This window comes from Pezoporus occidentalis, unplaced genomic scaffold (genome assembly GCF_034315485.1).
Source record: "Pezoporus occidentalis ecotype Australia unplaced genomic scaffold, CSIRO_AGI_Poc_V1 ctg26, whole genome shotgun sequence".
Taxonomy (NCBI): Eukaryota; Metazoa; Chordata; class Aves; order Psittaciformes; family Psittacidae; genus Pezoporus; species Pezoporus occidentalis.
Genome location: NW_026914502.1, coordinates 671,632 through 689,334, shown reverse-complemented (window position 1 = coordinate 689,334; position 17,703 = coordinate 671,632). Strand labels below are relative to the sequence as shown.

Genomic DNA, 17,703 nt, shown 5'->3' with positions numbered 1-17,703 from the left:
AAACAAACAATCAAAAATAATAAAAATATATTTTTAAATTCAGTCTGAGTGCTTCCAAAAAGGCTTTTATGAAAACAAATCAGTATCAGAATTACATTAAATTCTTCTTTATCTTTTTTTCAAACTTCTGACATTTTAACTGCTTTTTTACTTCTATTTAATGAAACTTGATACCGTTTAAAATGGCATCCTATTTAAAATTATATGTATATTCATACACAGAGTAAGTTAAATTTCTGACTTCTGGAAGACAGCACAGTTCCTACCAAAGCCAAGAGTGCCTCACACCTGAAGACTACTGACATTTGTGATGAAAGAAAACATATGCTACCTAGAGAAGTGCACAGAACAGGTCTCTGAGTAGGGGGAGTGGCTGAATCTAGGGACAGATCCATCCACCTGTTTGACAGCTAAGAAGGGACAGACAGAGAATGGGAAGTGAGTATTTGGCTTACCAAGTCCAGCTCACAGCTGGCACATGCCCTTGTCAACATGCTGTGTCAGAAGGAGTTAAGCTCCCACTAGTCCCCTCTGGACGCTCCAGAGCCTCCCTCTTCTGGTGTTCAGAATCCTTCCTCTCCTAATTTATTCATTGCCTGTTTAGACTCATTTGTTCCTGAGCCAACATCGTCCTTTGGCTTAAATCACCCTCCTTCCTTGGTGTTTATCATCCCGATGTATTTATAGATAGCAATCAGACCCCATCTCAGCTTTCATTTTGCCAGGCTAAACAAGCCAACTTTTCCCCAGTCTCCTCTGCTAAGACAGGCACTCTATTCCCCCCCCCCCCCCCCCATTATCCTCACAGTCTTCCTCACACCCGTTCCTGTGCCAGCTGTAGGTTTATGGTAAGAAGCTGTGACACCCCCTTGAGGACCAATATCTCCTTTCTTTTAGGTGCAGGTGGTCAGGATGAAGGTCCTCACCCCACGGAGTAGTGGGGGTCTCTACTGACTGGTAGATGGGTGCAATCCAGAGTGAAGTCAGTGGGGCTGAGCAGGGGCTCATTAGGTTCAGATGCTGTTATCACCGGGGCTTCGGCCCTGCTGACCATTGGTATGGCTCATGTGTATGCATGGGTTAGCCTGTGACTGCACTTAACAGGACACTCATTATGGGATGCACCTAGAGGATCCATCACGGGGTAAAATGACTTGCACTATGTCAGGCCCATGGCAATGAGATGTACGCTTTTGGGGAATAACTAAATTAAAAGTATGCATTAATAGGGCTACTGTTCATATTTTCTGACAATGTATTTCCTCTGTGCTATTTATAAATCTTACATGAAGAATTATCGGTCATATTCGCAGCTGGCATACATTGATGAAGCTTCATTAGCTACAATGAAGCCTATCACTGCACCAGGCAATCAGTTGACTATTTATTAATTATGCTGTAGAACATGCCTTTGAAGGGGATTTTTCTTCCCTCTGCGTAATCCATCCAACCTTATTTCTTCCTTCCCTTTCCCATGGACAAAATAGGCTCTTCAGATTGTTGCCAAAGCCTCTGTGATTCACTATATTGAAATAAACCTACCTTTCTGGAATTTATAGGCAGGGGTGTTATGTTGAGTCTGATTAATCTAAGATTTGAAGGGTTTCAGCCTAGCTATAAGTTTCAGTAAAGAGCTGTAATTACAGGTTAAGTATAGCAATTCCAGATTGCTGAACACTGCTGTATTGATCCCTTTAAACTGTTAAATATGGAAGTTCAAAATCATGCACAAAGGCAACATTTTTTGAAATCCCAGTAATTTAGGAGTGTTAAGTTTCCAAATGTGGTGCAGATGGGAGAACACTTGTCTAAGTAATGGCTTCTCTCTGCTGGAGAGACTCAAGAGCAGGATTCACAACTAGGACTTTCATTTTATTTAGCTACTCCAAATGCAGGAAACCTCCCCCTTCTACCACAAGAGCTAAGTAAAAGATAATATGATAATAGGGACTATGATGTGCTGTTGATCAGCTGGAAGCCTAATTATTATGTGATGGAAAAACAGTGTGACCTAGAAGTCTTGTCTCCTCAAAGGTAATTTAGAGCACCCACAGGAGGCTCTCATCTGCTTTGGATACTCCCTTTCCCGCTGAGGCCTCCTGTCCCATCTCATGCTGGCAGAGCCACTGCTCACAGCAGCTATACAAGGCCACCCATGATAATGGTGAGAAGGATAGTGCAGTTCCGAGTCTTCTGCTTTAAGGTATAAGGGGAGGCATGATGGGGAAGATGGGGGAGTTGTGTGTGCCTGTCTGAGCTAAAACATGGCAAAAGAACTGGGTCCAAGGAGCTGGTTTTTGCCTTTTCTTTTTTTTTTTTTTGTTCTTTCTTTTTAATTCAGTGACAATTTTGATATTTGTTTAAATGCATTCTGTAAGATCAGGGTTGTTACCTCTCTGTGCCTGTAATCATATTAAAAGTGCCATGCAGTCTTTCCTGCAAGCTAGAATATTGGTATTATGTGTCATCTGTGCAAAACACTTATGAGATCTGGTCCATAATTACAGCTTTCTAACATCACACAAGAACATTTCTTGGACCTACTAATTGTGTTGCCCGTTATGGTCCATCTTATTGATTAAACATCTGTTAGTGTTTTGGTGAAATGAGAATCCACTTGCAATGCAATGTGTCTGGTATATTAAATTCTGTTTAAGTCAGCCCTAACTACAAGTTTGAGATACATGCATTGTATCTATCTCCTTAATTGTATCAGCGTTTTTTGCCTCTGTTTGTTATTTGTGCTGTTTGCTGGAAGGCAGGAGAGTGTTCTGATGTTTTCTTTACAGAAAAGTCAAATTATATTCCCTTAATTCTTTTGCCACACTTGACCCATTTCAGGTGAACAAATGCTTGGGAACTTTGCAAAGTAATAACTTAATACAGACCATTATCTTTTTTCATCTGTCATGATCCAATTACACAGTAAATTTTATCCTTTGTGGCCATGTCAGAGAAACTAATGTATGAAGTGAGTTAGGAAGAGGGAAAAAAAACAACTAAAAAAGCCAGCACAAAAACCATAAAGGCTTTTCAATTAGACATTCTTAATTGTGAAGAATTTCCTGTTCAAGGAGGGGGAGAAAAAAAAAGAAGGATCTTTGGGCAAGATCCCTTGGCTCCTACTCTTCATAATTCAAATTAAAATAAAAAAGATGTTAGTGTGCTGGTAACCTTTGGGAAATTAAAGGAGTAGCTCTTGCAAAGGGACTGCAGAGAAGCAAGGCAGAGTCTTGCTCTTTTTCCATTCCCCGTGCTTACTAAAATGTTAGCTCTTCACAAAAGAAATCCAAAAGATGACACAAATAGAGAAGAGAAGAGAGTCTGTTTTGCTGCTGTCCAATGCAATTTCAAACTGACTTCTCCTTCCTTTATCTCATTTGATGACTGATAAAATCTTGACAATATTAAAAAATAATCTGAGTCCTATTGCATGACTTGTTTTCCTGCTGCATGTTTTATGTATATCGATCAGAGAAATGAAAAAATGCTAATATCCATATGTCGTCACATCAAGAAAATGTGGACCACTTATTTTCCCAAATTATATTATGTCTGGATGATTTTGCGAAGATCTGGGAGCTGAGCTTGCATTCACTTTCGAGATGAAATGAAAAGACCCAACAAAGAAGGAAAATTAAATTACTCCTATCCATATTTTATCCCTTTGACATTTACTTTCAGTGCCCCTCCTTCCATCATCTCCTTCAGTCTGACAGTTACAGCATCACCACTGAAATGCTGCCTAGCAAGAAAAATAACCCTTTCATTTGTATCAGCTCCAGACATGGATGAACTCAAAGAGGGTCTTTATGCCGAATTAGGGAGGTTTTCTCAGGTCCTTTACCATTTATGGATGAGAACAGAAACCCTACCGCAGTGTTTTGAGGGGCTTATGCTCCTACTTAAACGTTCTAGAGTCTAACTTGGAGTATAAGAACAACCTCTCTATCTTCAGACAGAAAACACACTTGCTTAACAGAACACAATCAATCAGGTGTTATCTGGACCAAGGCCTTTCAGCTTTTTCTAAACCCAGAGTTCAAGAAAGCTGCTGGGGAGATGTGCACTACTGTGACTGCCAAACAGCAAATGAACAAGCCGAGGAAACAACAGCAAGAACAAGAAGCCACTCCTGGATTTCAATCACCATCCCAATTGAAAAATAAATACTAGAAAAATGAAGCTAGCAGACCCCAAGACTGTCTGAAAACTAAAACTTTCTTAAAACACGATATCGGTCAAACTATTTGCCATTCCCAAAACCAAACAGACTTAATTCCTCCATGAATACCTGTGCCTTTATACAGAACAATTCCTGCAATACCTTTAGCACACAAAAATTGTAGGAGCAGCAAACCAGCTCCAGAAGTTGCTATTTTGACTCAATGGAGAGTAGGTAGCACACTGGTAGTAACACTCAAAGTCTCCTCTTTCTTCTGCTGCAGAGGTTTGATTGTATAGACACTGTCGATGATTAAGTAGCAGTGACTTCAAAACTGCAGGGTCAGAGCCATTTCTACATCTCAAAATCAAATTGGACATCTAAACATCTTTAAAATACTGTTCTGCGAATGCCTGCAGTGTCCACCCTATGAAGACCATCACCTAAAGGAAAAGATAGAAAATCTGGCTCAACTGAACTGACCACCTTGCCACAGGCAGTTCCTGCAGAAGCTGTCCTCAAGATGCTTCCCACCACTTATGAAGCAAAATTTATTGTACTGGGTAGTGGGCAGCCCTCACCTTTGCATGAGTACAGGTCTCAGAGCAAAACCCAGACTTTGCTTTTTTAGGTTAAAGCCACATATCGTTGCCTATGCAAGCAGCTGAGTCTAATTTCACTTTACACCAAGCAGACCAAAAATACCATTTGAAAGGTGACAGGTCAGTGCATTAAGCAATTGCATCACTGGTGGGGTTAAGGTGGATAAACTATGTAACACTAGAATCTGACACTAAAACCCACCAGCTGGATCAAGGACATTTCTATCAATTCTGGCTCATTAGATGTAGGACAACAGGGTCAGCTATGTTAAATTTAATCACAGGGCTTCCTAGAGGGTCTGGTAAATGTGCTGGCTAATTTTTCATACCATATTCTACATAATATATCACCCACAGCCTGAGAGGTAGCTTGCTTGTGTTTAAAGTATCCACTCTACTTAAGACCAGCTAAGATAAATCTCTATTGTTTTTCAACCAGGATGAGCCAAATTAATCACAAGCATTTGCCTCCTTCCTCCCCTATTAAACCAGAGGGGTTGTAGTTCATGTATGTTAGCACTCAGTTTGGCATCATCTTTTGAATGGAAAAATAAACTGAGCTGTCTATTCTAAATTTAATAAATAAGCAAACAAGATTTTTCTTTGCTGTAGGTACAGAGCCCATGTCCGGAATGGAGAAGGCTAATTAGTTTTAAACTCTCTGGGAAAAACAGTGTCTTTTTGTACTCTGTTTGCAAGGTCCCTAACACAGCGGGGGGCTGTTCTGTTACTACAACTTCCACGCACTGCAGTAACAAAAATAATAATACTGTGGAAGTTATTTAACATTGAGTCTTCTCGGGTGAACTCCATCTCGCCTCTGGAAGATCCACTGTCCCTCACAGAACAGTGCCACTCATGAAGAATGGTATGAACAACTTTTATGCTACTGATACAGCTCCTCTGATGCACAGCATTTTACAATAATTAGTATAAAAACTAGTGTGATAAAGCAACAATAGGTAGTACCCTCCCTTCCTTCTGCTGCCAATATGCTTCCTCAAAGCAGGCTCCACATGGTTCCACTGGAGGAACAAGATACTGCATGTGCTGTGGTGCCAGACCAAAAAGAAAAAGACAACGGGCTGTGCTGGTTAGGGGTGTCATGGGAAGCAGTTAGTAGGGGCCAAGTGGGAGGTGTGAGCTCCACATTTGAGAGGCTAATCATTGCTGTGAACTGTGTGGCAGATGAAAATTTGAGCACCCTCGGCTGCCAAAGGGTGGTTCTGGCACCCCATGTGGGAATAAAAACCCAAAAATAAGGAAAGGCCCACAAAAAAAAAGTGGGACTTCTGGCTCCTGAACATTACTGTTGCATCTGAGTTTCATGAGTAACCTGGTTCTAGGAAGCCTCTCTCACAATCTTCAGTGGCCTCCTTAAACCCAAAGGATAATTAATTTTCATCACCTTCAACCTCCTCCTCTTCCTTTTACAACAAAAAGAAGTAAAACTAAGGGTAAATGAAAGGTTGCCAATTATCTGCTTTAGGCACATCCAGTCTATTGAAAGGTCCAGGTCATGAAGCACTCATGAAAAAGGCATTGCCTTGCCAATTCCATGTAACAAACTTGATCTAGAGATGACATGACTCCTCACTCCTCTTGTCTCCAGGCTACCGATTCTGTAAGTTTTATCAAAGGTACTCAAAAATAAGGAATGATAATGTATTAAAACAATCAACTGATTGCACTGAATGCTTGCATTTCAGTCGGGATTCATTTGGAAAATGTTAAGACAGAAGCTCAGTATTATTTATCTGAAGCAAGAAGAAAAAAAGGACAAAATGCACCATAAACCAGAGAGAAAAGAAGAAGCGGCTGTAGAATAAGCCTACATAATACCTATAATTCTTATGTATTTGTGAAAGGGGCAGATCCCTTAGTGCAGTGAAGCAGGTCTAAGCTAGGTTGTAGGTAATGCCTCTAAACTACTTATTCTCTTGGGAAGTATTGTGAAGACTCTAGAGAGACTTCTGCAATGGCAGGAGATGCCAGATGACACCACACTATGCCTAAGCCTCAGAAGGCTACAATTTAATGCTAAGTGATGGCTTAGAACCAAATTGCATTCAGGTTGCTTTATCTTCAGAGGGTTCACAGTAGTCTAGTTGGATATCATGACACTGGAGAAGTACCAGCTATTGAAAAGTCAAGCTCAGTTATCAGCAAAGGTATCTGAGATACTATAATTATTACCCCATAATTAATTGTACATTTTAGATACTCTGGCACAGTAACTAGCAGTTAGGTAGTTTCTTATGAGTGACAATTTTTCAGTAGCAGCGGGTGAGATTTGAAGCCTGACTATGCCCTGCTCTGCAATTTGCTGAATTATATACACCAGGTTAAAATGCTAACAGTGTGATTTAGTAGAACTTGACATTTACTTCAGCCCTCCATTTCCCTACTGGCGTATAAAGAAAAACAGCTTGCTTTAAGGTCAGGTGATTATGCTTTTGTATCACTTTTTTACCCATGGAAGTTCATAGAATCATAGAAGGATTTGGGTTGGAAAAGACCTTAAAGATCATCTAATTCCAAACCCCCTGCCATAAGCAGGGACACCTTCCACTAGACCAGGGTGCTCCAAGCCTGTCCAACCTTACTTTGAACACTGCCAGGGACAGGGCAGCCGCAGCTTCTCTGGGCAACCTGTGCCAGGGCCTCACCACCCTCACAATACAGAGTTTCTTCCTAATGTCTCACCTACACCCTTTCAGTTTAAAGCCATTATGCCTTGTCCTGTCACTACATGCCCTTGTAAAAAGTCCCTTTCCAGATTTCTTGTAGGTCCCTTTTAGGTACTGGAAGCCGCTCTAAGGTCTCCCTGGAGCCTTCTCTTCTCTGGGGTGAACAACCCCAGTTCCCTGTTTCTTCACAGGAGAGGTGCTCAAGCCCTCTGATCATCTCTGTGGCCCTCCTCTGGATTTGCTCAAGTACGTTCACATCCTTCTTCTATGTGGAGCTCCAGAGCTGAACGCAGTACTCTGGGGTGTCATAAGCGTGGAATAGAAGGGGAAAATCACCTCCCTTGACCTGCTGGACCTGCTCCTTTTGATGCAGCCCAGAATATGGTTGGGTTTCTGGGCTGTGAGCACATGGGCTGGGCCATGTTGAGCTTCTCAACAACCAAAATTCTTGAAATATGTAGAATACCTGGGAGATAACTCAACCACAGGTAATAAGGAGACCTTCAGAAGATACACTGACTGATTCCCATTAGCCGTAAATGGGAAGTTGCTTTCTGTTTGCAGTAGAGGAGGGGAAAAGGAATAGCATATTCAGCTAAAAGAACAGGGGATGGGTTAGGCAAGCAGGGCCAGGGAGCTTTTTGATACAAATCCCTACTGCATTACCAAACCCAGGGCAGCAGTGCTGATTTACACCAGCAGATGAATATCAGACATGAGTTAGTTAGAATTCTGCCCAGACCATCTGTTACAAGATCTCTAAGCTTAAAGTTCCCTGGGGCTCTTCAATGACTAATAGTCAGTTTATTCACGGGTTTTATGCCTACTCCAAAAGACAACACACCACGGGGTTTGTAGAATATGGATACTCCTAACCTCATGCTGAGGTGTTGATTCATTACAGATTTGGCAGAGTATTGATTCATTTCACTGAATAACCAACAACTTTTCTTTAAGCACTCTAACAACTTCAACATCTCCTAGGCCATCTACTGTCCAAATACCTATTTAAAAACTGATCAGTTTCTGAGCTCAGCAGATGAACACGACAACTTTAATTCATCAACAAATACAGTCCATAAAAAAAAACTCTGTTCCAAATTCTAAAGAATGGATTAAGAATTTGTGTTTAGACCTACTGGGAGGTTGTTGAATAGATACCATAACTATATACTACTGAAGAAATCTTACTGTTCAGTATGCATTCCATGTCAAGTTCTAGGACAGATTTGAGCTGATACACGAAGAAAGTTTGAAACATACTTCATTTCATATAAAAAGAGTCATTATGGCTCTGGGATATCATGTCTTCCACATGGCACAATCCTAATATCATGGTTTAGACTCTTAGAAATAACTATGATAAGGAAGGCAGATAATCAGTCTTTCTGTCCAGGATGTCAGCATTAATTTGCAATACTGAGGAATCAGTCTGAGTTACTAAAGCATTATTTTACAGATATTAAAAAATACCTTTAAAACCCACATCGTTTATTTTAGATTGAGGACCCTGAGCTCATAACTACACAAGGACTTGTTACGTTACTAATCCTGGTGACCCAGATGAGTCATTGTACGACTGCAAACAGAGAATAGGCATTGTAAGTGCTCTATCAGTGATTTGATTTGGTCGGTAACAAAACAGCCCTGCAATTTGAAGGCTTGTTCATGACTCGCACCAAATGGATCGATGGTGTCAGTTCACTGCCTGGTAGACATGTGTCTAGATCCACTTTCATTATCCTTATGGTGCATCTGGTGAGTGAATTTCACTTCTGCCTGAAAAGAATCTGCCTGTCTGCAGACATGACACCCATTTTGTACTCAGTCATTGGCAGCCGATACACAGCTCTCTCATGGACCTTCATTTTCTCTCAGTTAACAGCCAAACACATAGTATAGCCACTATTAATGAATCAGAACCTAACAGTCTAACAAGATTCTTAATTTATTTTTTCCTTTAGTAACGGATGGATGGTAGGCATCACTATAATGGGAAGAATGCCCTTCTTCCCTTTACCTCCCAGTTGTGGGATCTGACACTGACACAGGAACAGGGGTTTTATGTGCCCTCTGTGGAACCCTCTGAAAATGCATACATGGGTTTCATGGCAGCTTGAGAATAAAAAATAAGAAAAGACCTGTGCCCAGCAGAAAAAACTGGTACGAGGCTGAGTTCAAAGGACTTCAGGACACTGGGACAAGCCACATTACTTGGAGATTGTCACGGCCAATCCAGATGTCACTGATGCAACACCTGACTTGGCAACATCTGGTAAACTTATCAGCAAACTCAGCAAGGAGGCTTATGGCTGAGCAAATACAAAGATAGTTCATTTTCACACACACAGAGGGAGTTTGGGGCATATCAGCAAGGTAGTAAGTCAGCACAACTCCCCTTAATGCTATGTCTACTTTTATAATAACTTTCCAGGTCTATCATTCCACGGCTTTGTGTTTAGGTCATGCTGATCCTCTGGCCTGTAAAGGAAAGAGCCATGTCCTTTGTACCTTACTGATGAATCCTCGCTGAATTTAATGGGGCAGAACCTTGCTGGTGTTTAAATCAACACAGCAAGAAGCCTCTTTACTAAACACAGTGCTGTGCCATGTAGGACAATGTGGATCAGTTGGGAGGAGGGAGGAGACAGACAGGGTAACCCCAAAAGCAGAGAGAAAAAATAAATCATTTTTCAGACTCTTGACTGATACCTGTGCTTCTCCCTAATGTTTTATTGAATTTCTTTACACTTTTCAGGCAAAAAGAAAGAGAGATGGAAAGCACTCACCCTTCCTTTCCCGAATGCAGAGAACACTTCTTCCAGAAGGCCATCAGGATGGTACATGACAGTGTGACACCCCTGTGTTAATTTAAAACTCAGTTGGTGATCTCAAGGCAAACTTAAGGCCACTTCAAATAAAGTGTGTGCATGTGTACATGTACAGTGGAAAAAGTCAGGGGGTTGTGTTAACAGCATTTTGCTTGACAGAGCCTTCGCATCCTAAGTACTGTGGCTGGTCCCTATTGTGCTTTTAATTTCCTTGCTTTCTGTTTTCTTAGGAGAACTTTTATTTTTCTACAATATTATTTTTCAGTTCTAATTTTCAAAGGTCTTTGCTATAAGGAGCTTTTTCTCTGCTAACACACTTGTGGGGGGCCTTTGGCTTTAATTTAACATTCCATCTGGGTTTCTGGGACATCGCTTTAAGGGTAGAATTCCCCCAGGGATAACAAATAATCCATTTTGTTCCCTTTAACATTTGTTGTATGCTGCCTTACTTTCAACCGAGCAGACACATTTAGTGACCATCACTGGCTACCTCTATCAGCAACTCCTCCACTCCCCCATCTCCAAACACAGAAAGTACAAAAAACAGACTTTGCTTCAGAGGTGGCAGTGGTGGGGGAGAGCGGTCAAGCCTGTTATTGCCAAAACACAGGACTTCAAGCCAGAGCTCAATGAAAACAAACAGGCTGCTGGAGAAGAAGGTGAAAAGTGAATCAAAGTTCTGCTGCCTCAGGGAAAATAATTTCACCATTTGTGTCATCTAAGCTTCTCCTCAGGACAGCACTAAGGCAGGTAAGTTCATCCTTACTGTGGAGAGCACTTAAGCATATGCTTAGAAGTGAGCAAACATGCAACTTCATTAAAGGCATTTCTTTCCATGGAAATCCAGAAAAAAAAGAATAGTTTGGATTGCGGTGTGAGAAGGGCCAATTTCTTCTACTTTCACATCATGCTGTATGCAGATCTATGGTTTAGTTAAGATCAGCTGAGTTACAGTTTATATTGGCTGTGTCAAAATCAGGCACAAGCTTATAACATCCATTTGTGAGTGCCTGACCTGAAAACAATGGGGAAACCCAGAAACCTACCTGCATCATCAAGCTTGTGTGCAAAAATAAAACCATCAGGTAGGGAAAACTGCTCCTGGGGGATGACCACAGAAACATGCCAGGATCGAGTGCTCCGTTGTGCTGAAGTGCCTGTAACAAAGATGATGTCAGTGAACACAGCTGAAGAAATGGCTCAGTCTTCCTTAGACTTTGGCCTGTACCACCAAAAAAGTGTAAGGCTTTTGTTGGCTTCAGGGTATATCGTGGGCCTGAAAAGCCTGCCTTGCAGAACAGCCTCCAATAGAAGGAAACCTATAAATCCTCTGACTCCATTTCACTTCATGGAGCCCAAATGCCTTGCAGGAGCCATTCAATGTGTTGTAAACAACTACAAAAATGAAGATGAGGCACTTTTAAACAAACCACATCACTAATCACCACCCACTGACAACGTCAGCCTAAGTGCAGCTCATTTCTTTAAAACCTCACCAAAAACTACTTGCAAATCTGTAGCTCCCATTGAAGGACAGCCGCTCAGAAGCTGTGGACAGGAAACCCATCTTTGGGCAGGACCTTCACATCCTCTCCTCAGGGCCAAATGCACGGACTTTGAACAACTAGGCGAAAGGCAGTGACCTTACTTGGTATGAGATACCAGGTGAGCTGGTCTTCTCTGGGGCTTAATTTTTTAATCAAGTTGGTTTTATTTCCTTGCTTTCCCCTAAAAGCCTTGCTGCGTTGCTGTCTGAGCTGGGAATCCAAAGCTGCCTTGTCACCACAGTCTTTTGGAAAGTAACTTTCGTGATGTAAAGCCTTCAGGCCTTTCCCTGAGAACCACATTTCTAGCAGATACCTTGGCAACAGACAGTGTCTTCATCTCATCCTTATAAGGCTTTAATCAGACTGATTTTTGAAAACACGGATTAAGCTCCATCTATGCTGTAAAGAAACCATTTTTCATTAAGCCATTTTCAACCAAACTGCATTCACTAAGGACACTAAATCATGTGAACAGAATATAAATCACTCCGAGGCTTTATAAATCATGTTGGTCACTGATAAAAAAAAAAGGAAGATTAAAGTACGCATTTGAAAATGAGCTTAAAAAGGCATCTAAAAAACTGCATCCCCATTGCCCAGTGCAGCTTCATTTAACTGGGCTAAAGCCTATGTAAGGCAGCAGGCTTTCAAAACAGAAGTAAAAATTACTAGAAGTGGTCAGGAATATCGGGACTAAACTCTTCTTCTCCCTCCCCCACAACAGAAAGAAAGCAGTCATCTGTCAAAACCGAAATTGATTGATGGCAGAGGTTTGTTTTCAAGTCCCTCAGCTTTAAAAACAAATCAGAAGAACCTCTGAATGATCAAGAATTGCTGTTTTGACATTTTTTAAAGTGAAAAGTTTTGTTTCCTAATTGAAGGAAACAAGCAAAAACCCCATGTTCCTTTTGTACTAAAAAGAGGCAACTGCTTAGAGAGGTCACAAGCAAAATATACTCTTTGAACATTATTAAAGTCAAATATTTAGTTTGGCCCCATCTTGATTTTATTTTGGAGATTTTCATCCAAGTTTTAAAAGGACCTTTCATCCCTGGTGGGACATAGGAAAAATACTGGAATTCTTGAATACCCCGATAGGGCGAGGAGGTTCATTCCCATCCAGGTCCACTGGAAGGGCACTCACTGTTTCTTGCCTCACTTTAAGATGGCTGAAAAATAGACATGAAGTTACTTGCTGGGCTGTTCTGGGTCTCAGACTTTATCTTAGACCTATTGCATACTGGCACAAGCATCTTCTATGGTAATAAATCAGGCCATATGTCTAAATGCAAATGTGAAATAAACTGGCTATAGTGCTACCCGTGTTGGCCACTGGCTAAGCTGGTATTGTTCTGTTGTTTTTTTTTCTATTAATACACCTTCTGAGTCCATTTTAAAGAGAAACTAACAAGTGAGCCATTGATTTACCATGGGACCCATTAGCAGCAGGCATTTAAATCTGCAGACCATTTACTTTAGCTGTATTATGGCCCTGCTGGTATCAATCACCATAACATCACAGTCATCAGCAGGGCTGCACCAATTTATATGATCTGAGGATCTGCCTTCTTACCTTTACAGAGGTATCTGCAGTAATTCAGCCTTGATTCTGAGAGGTTATTTGCAGCTGGACCCCTTGTAGAGCCCCACTGAAATAAAATTAGGTGAAGCAATTTCTAAGGCAATTTAAGGCCATTAAACATGACCAAAAAGTGATTAATATTGTTTGTGTGATTTACTGCCCTGGCTGAACACTGTTTGGTTGGAAATGACTTAGTCAAAAATGCTTTTACATACAGCAGGGAGAGGAATTAATCCATGCTTTCAAAGATGCTGATTTTAGCCAAATACGGAGGGTCAGATACAGACACTGATCATTACCAGTGTAGTGGCCTGATGTGTTCTTCTAAGGAAGAAGCACAGGTCTCATTGCACATCTAGCCCTGACCCCTCCACCTGTAAGCAGTGATGAAGAGTCGGGGCGTTGCTAAGGAAAACCCTCCACTTCTGCAGTGGAGACAGTTTGCGACGCAAGCAGACCCACAGCCACCGATCCTTGGAGTTGCTACAGCGGAGCATAAATTTCCCCCGTGGTCTCCCATCCTCAGCCTTTACAAAAGGAGGAATCTCACTTTGGAGCATCTCCATATGCACAGCTCCTTGTTAAAAAAGCAAAGAAAGTGCCTTATGTGTCGAAGGCAATAGTCACAATGCTCTCTAATGCAAATTCTGGTTTCTGTATGAGAGCGATGTGCAGAAGAACCCTTGAAAAGCTGCTTCTAATTGCTCAGGGTGTGCACCAAATTAAAAATCACCTGACTCAACAGTTCTCTGGCCTAGGTTTGTTTGCTTCCACTGCCAGATGGAACTTAGCGGCACCTGCTCACCTTCTGATTCAGAAGTGAGCTGGCAACACCTGTTCTGATTTAATTTGATGAAGGTAAATCACTGCACGTCCCCTAGCAGCAAGGATCCATTATCAGTAACTACATCATCTGCAGTGTACTAAACATTTGCTCTGAACACGCTTACAGGAAGATAAGCAAAATAATAGGAAGCATCTCAGTCAGCAGTTGCCAATCTGAATTCTTCCCTCTCTAGGAGCACCTAGCTGTGTGGGCAGGAGGGAGGAAAAGTAAGTTTACCTTCAGGCTTTTGAAACCTGTAGATGAATGTAGATGAGGAATCTGCGTTAATGGATGAGGACTTGTAGTTCCCCTCAAGAGGACATCTGCAGGAGGCAGAGGATATTTCGGGCTGCAAGAAAAGAAAAAAAGCTTATGAAGGTGGGACATCGAGCCAGAGCTGCATAAGTGGAAACAGGAGCTGACTCCTTTGGGTTGTGGGCGTTGTGGGGCACACAGCCATGCAGCTCACTGCTTTCGCATCAGTGGGTTGCAGGACCAGTGCGATTCCTGGCTCCTACTGGGTTTCTTGTCAGGATCTGAGGAATTCAAAAAACATCATGAGGGAAACAAAACCCTCTTTTGGCAGTGCAGGAAAATAGACCCAAAAGGTCCTCTGAAAGGAAATGCAGATTGTGTGTGGAAAGCAAAGGCTCAGCTTTAGAACAGTTTTCCGTTTTGAGTTTCCCAAAGCCTGCAACAATGCACAGCTAGTGCATTAGCAAGCAGAGTGAGGCTTGCCTTCTCCTAAGTAAGCCTGTTTCCCAACAACTACTCAGAGCACTGCTGCTTTTCCCTCTTCCTCACATCTCCCAGCTCCAGGAATGGCCAAATCCCTTTCAGAGCCAAGTACATCGCAGTTCCCACTCTTCACTTCGCCAGCAAACTCTGCCTCGTATTCTGCTTCAAACTCCATCCCCAAATCAGACAACAGGCCTAAAAAGTACAGAGCAGTGGCGTTTGCTCAGAGATGTGCTCCCCTGGGGAGCGCAGTGCAGCAGCCACAGGTATGCTGCACTGCTGGCCCTTGACACAGTCCCTAGACTTTCATTTCACTCCTGTTTCTACAGCTGTCCCAAAGATGCCCATCTGCATCAGGACGGAATAAAAGACAGTGCCGTTTTGCTTGCTGTTCACTACTTCCCATTTGACAGCTACCACTCCCTTTTTCTCTTTTCTCTTTTTTGTTTTATTACAGCTCAATTTTGCAAAGCTCAGCAGCAAAATTGCAACCAAACATAGTTCACGTAAGGGGAGAATTACCTCAGAGGCATTAAGAGAGAGCAAAAGCTTGCATCAGCTTTTGCACGGGCACAGCAGCTGACATATGGCACAATGCAACAAGCAACCAAACCCAGAGCTATTTGGCAGTGACCTACGCATCTGCTGGAGTAAGAACCAAAGCCTTAGGGCACAGTTGAAACCAAGCTAGGCTGAATGAGAAAAAGCAACTTCCCCGTTCTTTCTTACAGTGCATCTATGTGCAGCACAGCTAATTGCAGCGCGTTAGGAATGGGGCCATACCTATTACAACATGTTATAAAAAATAACTCTAAAATTACATTGTAGGGTTCTCTACCTAATGATGGATTAAATTTATTTTGTGTTCAAGTGAAAATGAGGGGTTTTATTAATATTTCCCCCTAACTGGTAGTCTGAAGATTCATTCTTGGGTCCCAAAAAGTCAAACCCGAACACTTCTGTTCTATATTTCTAGCAAGAAATGTTGCTTATACAAAACCTTCCCCCTAAGCAACACCAGACTGATACAGCAGGTTTGGGAACTGGGGAGTAAGAAGACAAATTTTAGTTTTAAAGGACTGAGGATTAGGATTTAGCAGTGTCCTGAAGGTGCAGAGTTAAAGAGAGGGGAAAATCAAGGTAATGCATCTGGGGAACATGGAACGAGGAATATGAATAAGGAACATGTTTTTTGCCACAATGATTTTAAGTGACTGGCAATGGTATCTGGAAAGGCAGACACTAGGGAGGCAGGCAGAGGTGAGAAAGTAATTTGAAATGCATTGCCATAGAGATCTGAGATGCACTGATGCAGGGATAACACGAAGTGGATGTGAGAGAAGGGCTGTTGCGATACCAGTGGAAAGCAAGAGGTAAGGAATGCCACAGGAGAAGAGGAGGAGTGGAAAAGAGGGTAGGCATATGGTGGGAAAAGGCTGAAGGACAGTGATTTGAGAAGGGAAAAGTATCTGCCAGTACTAAGAGTGATAAAAAAGTTCAAGGATGAAATAACCTAAACAGGCTGTCCTCAGAGCACGTTTGCATGAAGTGTTTTGTGCCTGGCTTGTGTCATCAGGAGACGTAATTCAGTCGCACGCTTTCTGTCACAAAAGGGCTGAAACTGTAACATCTATTTTCCAATTATCACTTATGATTGAACTACAAGCAACACTTCCCTCCCATGCTGAAAGAAGCTGCAAACAGTAGTACGGGTGTTACTCCATTTTCCTCTGAAATTATAATTCTCTTTTGAATGGTTTGTGGTTTCTTCAGTGTCTTTTGGTTTGGGGGTTTTTCCCCTTTTTTTCTTTATTTGGAAGAAAAGTCTGCTGACTTGGGTGGCATGACTTGAGTGGGTTCCTCTTTTCTCTGAAGGTCTTGCACTAAGACACCAAACCAATTCACACTGGGAAGCACATACAAATGCAAAGCAGGATGAGGCAGTGGTTGAAAACTCCCCTGTGACAGGATGGTGACGACACAAGAGCAGGAAGCTGCCAGGAACTTCACAGGTTAAGTCTTAGAAGCACAATGAGGTAAGAGAAGTTGCTGCTTCCAATAGTGTGAAGTCACTTGAAAGATGCAGAAACTTCCAAACTTGGGAACAATGGGTTCCTGGAGGTGAACGATTCATAGCAGACAGAAAGAATTCAGGAAGAAGAGAGTAATTTCCTTTGGGAGGTATTTCAGTGAAATTGGCCCAACTTCATAAAACCCAGGAAGCTATGGCTTTTCTTGCAACAAATCTCCGTCACACCAAATCAGTCAGACCTAAGACCAAGTAAAAAGTTACAATGCTAGGAGAAATATCCCTTGTTGGGCAGCCAACTCACTTCTAGGCCCCAAAGGACAGCAAAAAAGAAAGTATAACTTAGTGCTGAACTCAGCCAATACAACAGCATTTTGAGCTAGCTCAGGAAGACCCAAGTCAGCTTTCAGTAATTTCTGGCTATAAGCCCTGTTATTTGGAAGTCTGCAGAAGAAAAACCCCAAAGAGCCTACCATCGGATGAAAAGAGAAAAGAAAGCCCAGATGACTACAAGTAAAGCCCACTGGTAACCACGTAAACCCTGACTCTGAAGTGTGAAACTTCACCGTCACTTCAGAACATCATGCAGAAAACCCCTAGAGGAATCCAAGGAAGAAGGGTGTGCTCATCATCACCACCTCTTTGTCTCACACACACACACATGCACAGACATGCACACTAATACAGGTTTGT

The 17,703-nt window shown here is 42.0% G+C and overlaps 2 long non-coding RNA genes across 2 annotated transcripts in view; one reads left to right on the top strand and one right to left on the bottom strand.

Moving 5' to 3' along the window:
* LOC134166346 (uncharacterized) overlaps nt 1-9,547 on the bottom strand; it is a 37,844-nt gene extending 28,297 nt beyond the window's left edge. Inside the window, exon 1 of the long non-coding RNA XR_009965835.1 lies at nt 9,137-9,547. This is a non-coding gene — a long non-coding RNA (uncharacterized LOC134166346). The remainder of the gene's footprint in view (nt 1-9,136) is intronic.
* A 150-nt stretch (nt 9,548-9,697) lies between these two features.
* On the top strand, nt 9,698-15,801 carry LOC134166342 (uncharacterized). Its single transcript, XR_009965833.1, has 3 exons — nt 9,698-9,833; nt 10,820-11,038; nt 15,439-15,801. It is a non-coding gene; the product is annotated as an uncharacterized LOC134166342 (long non-coding RNA).
* The last annotated feature ends 1,902 nt before the right edge of the window (nt 15,802-17,703 follow it).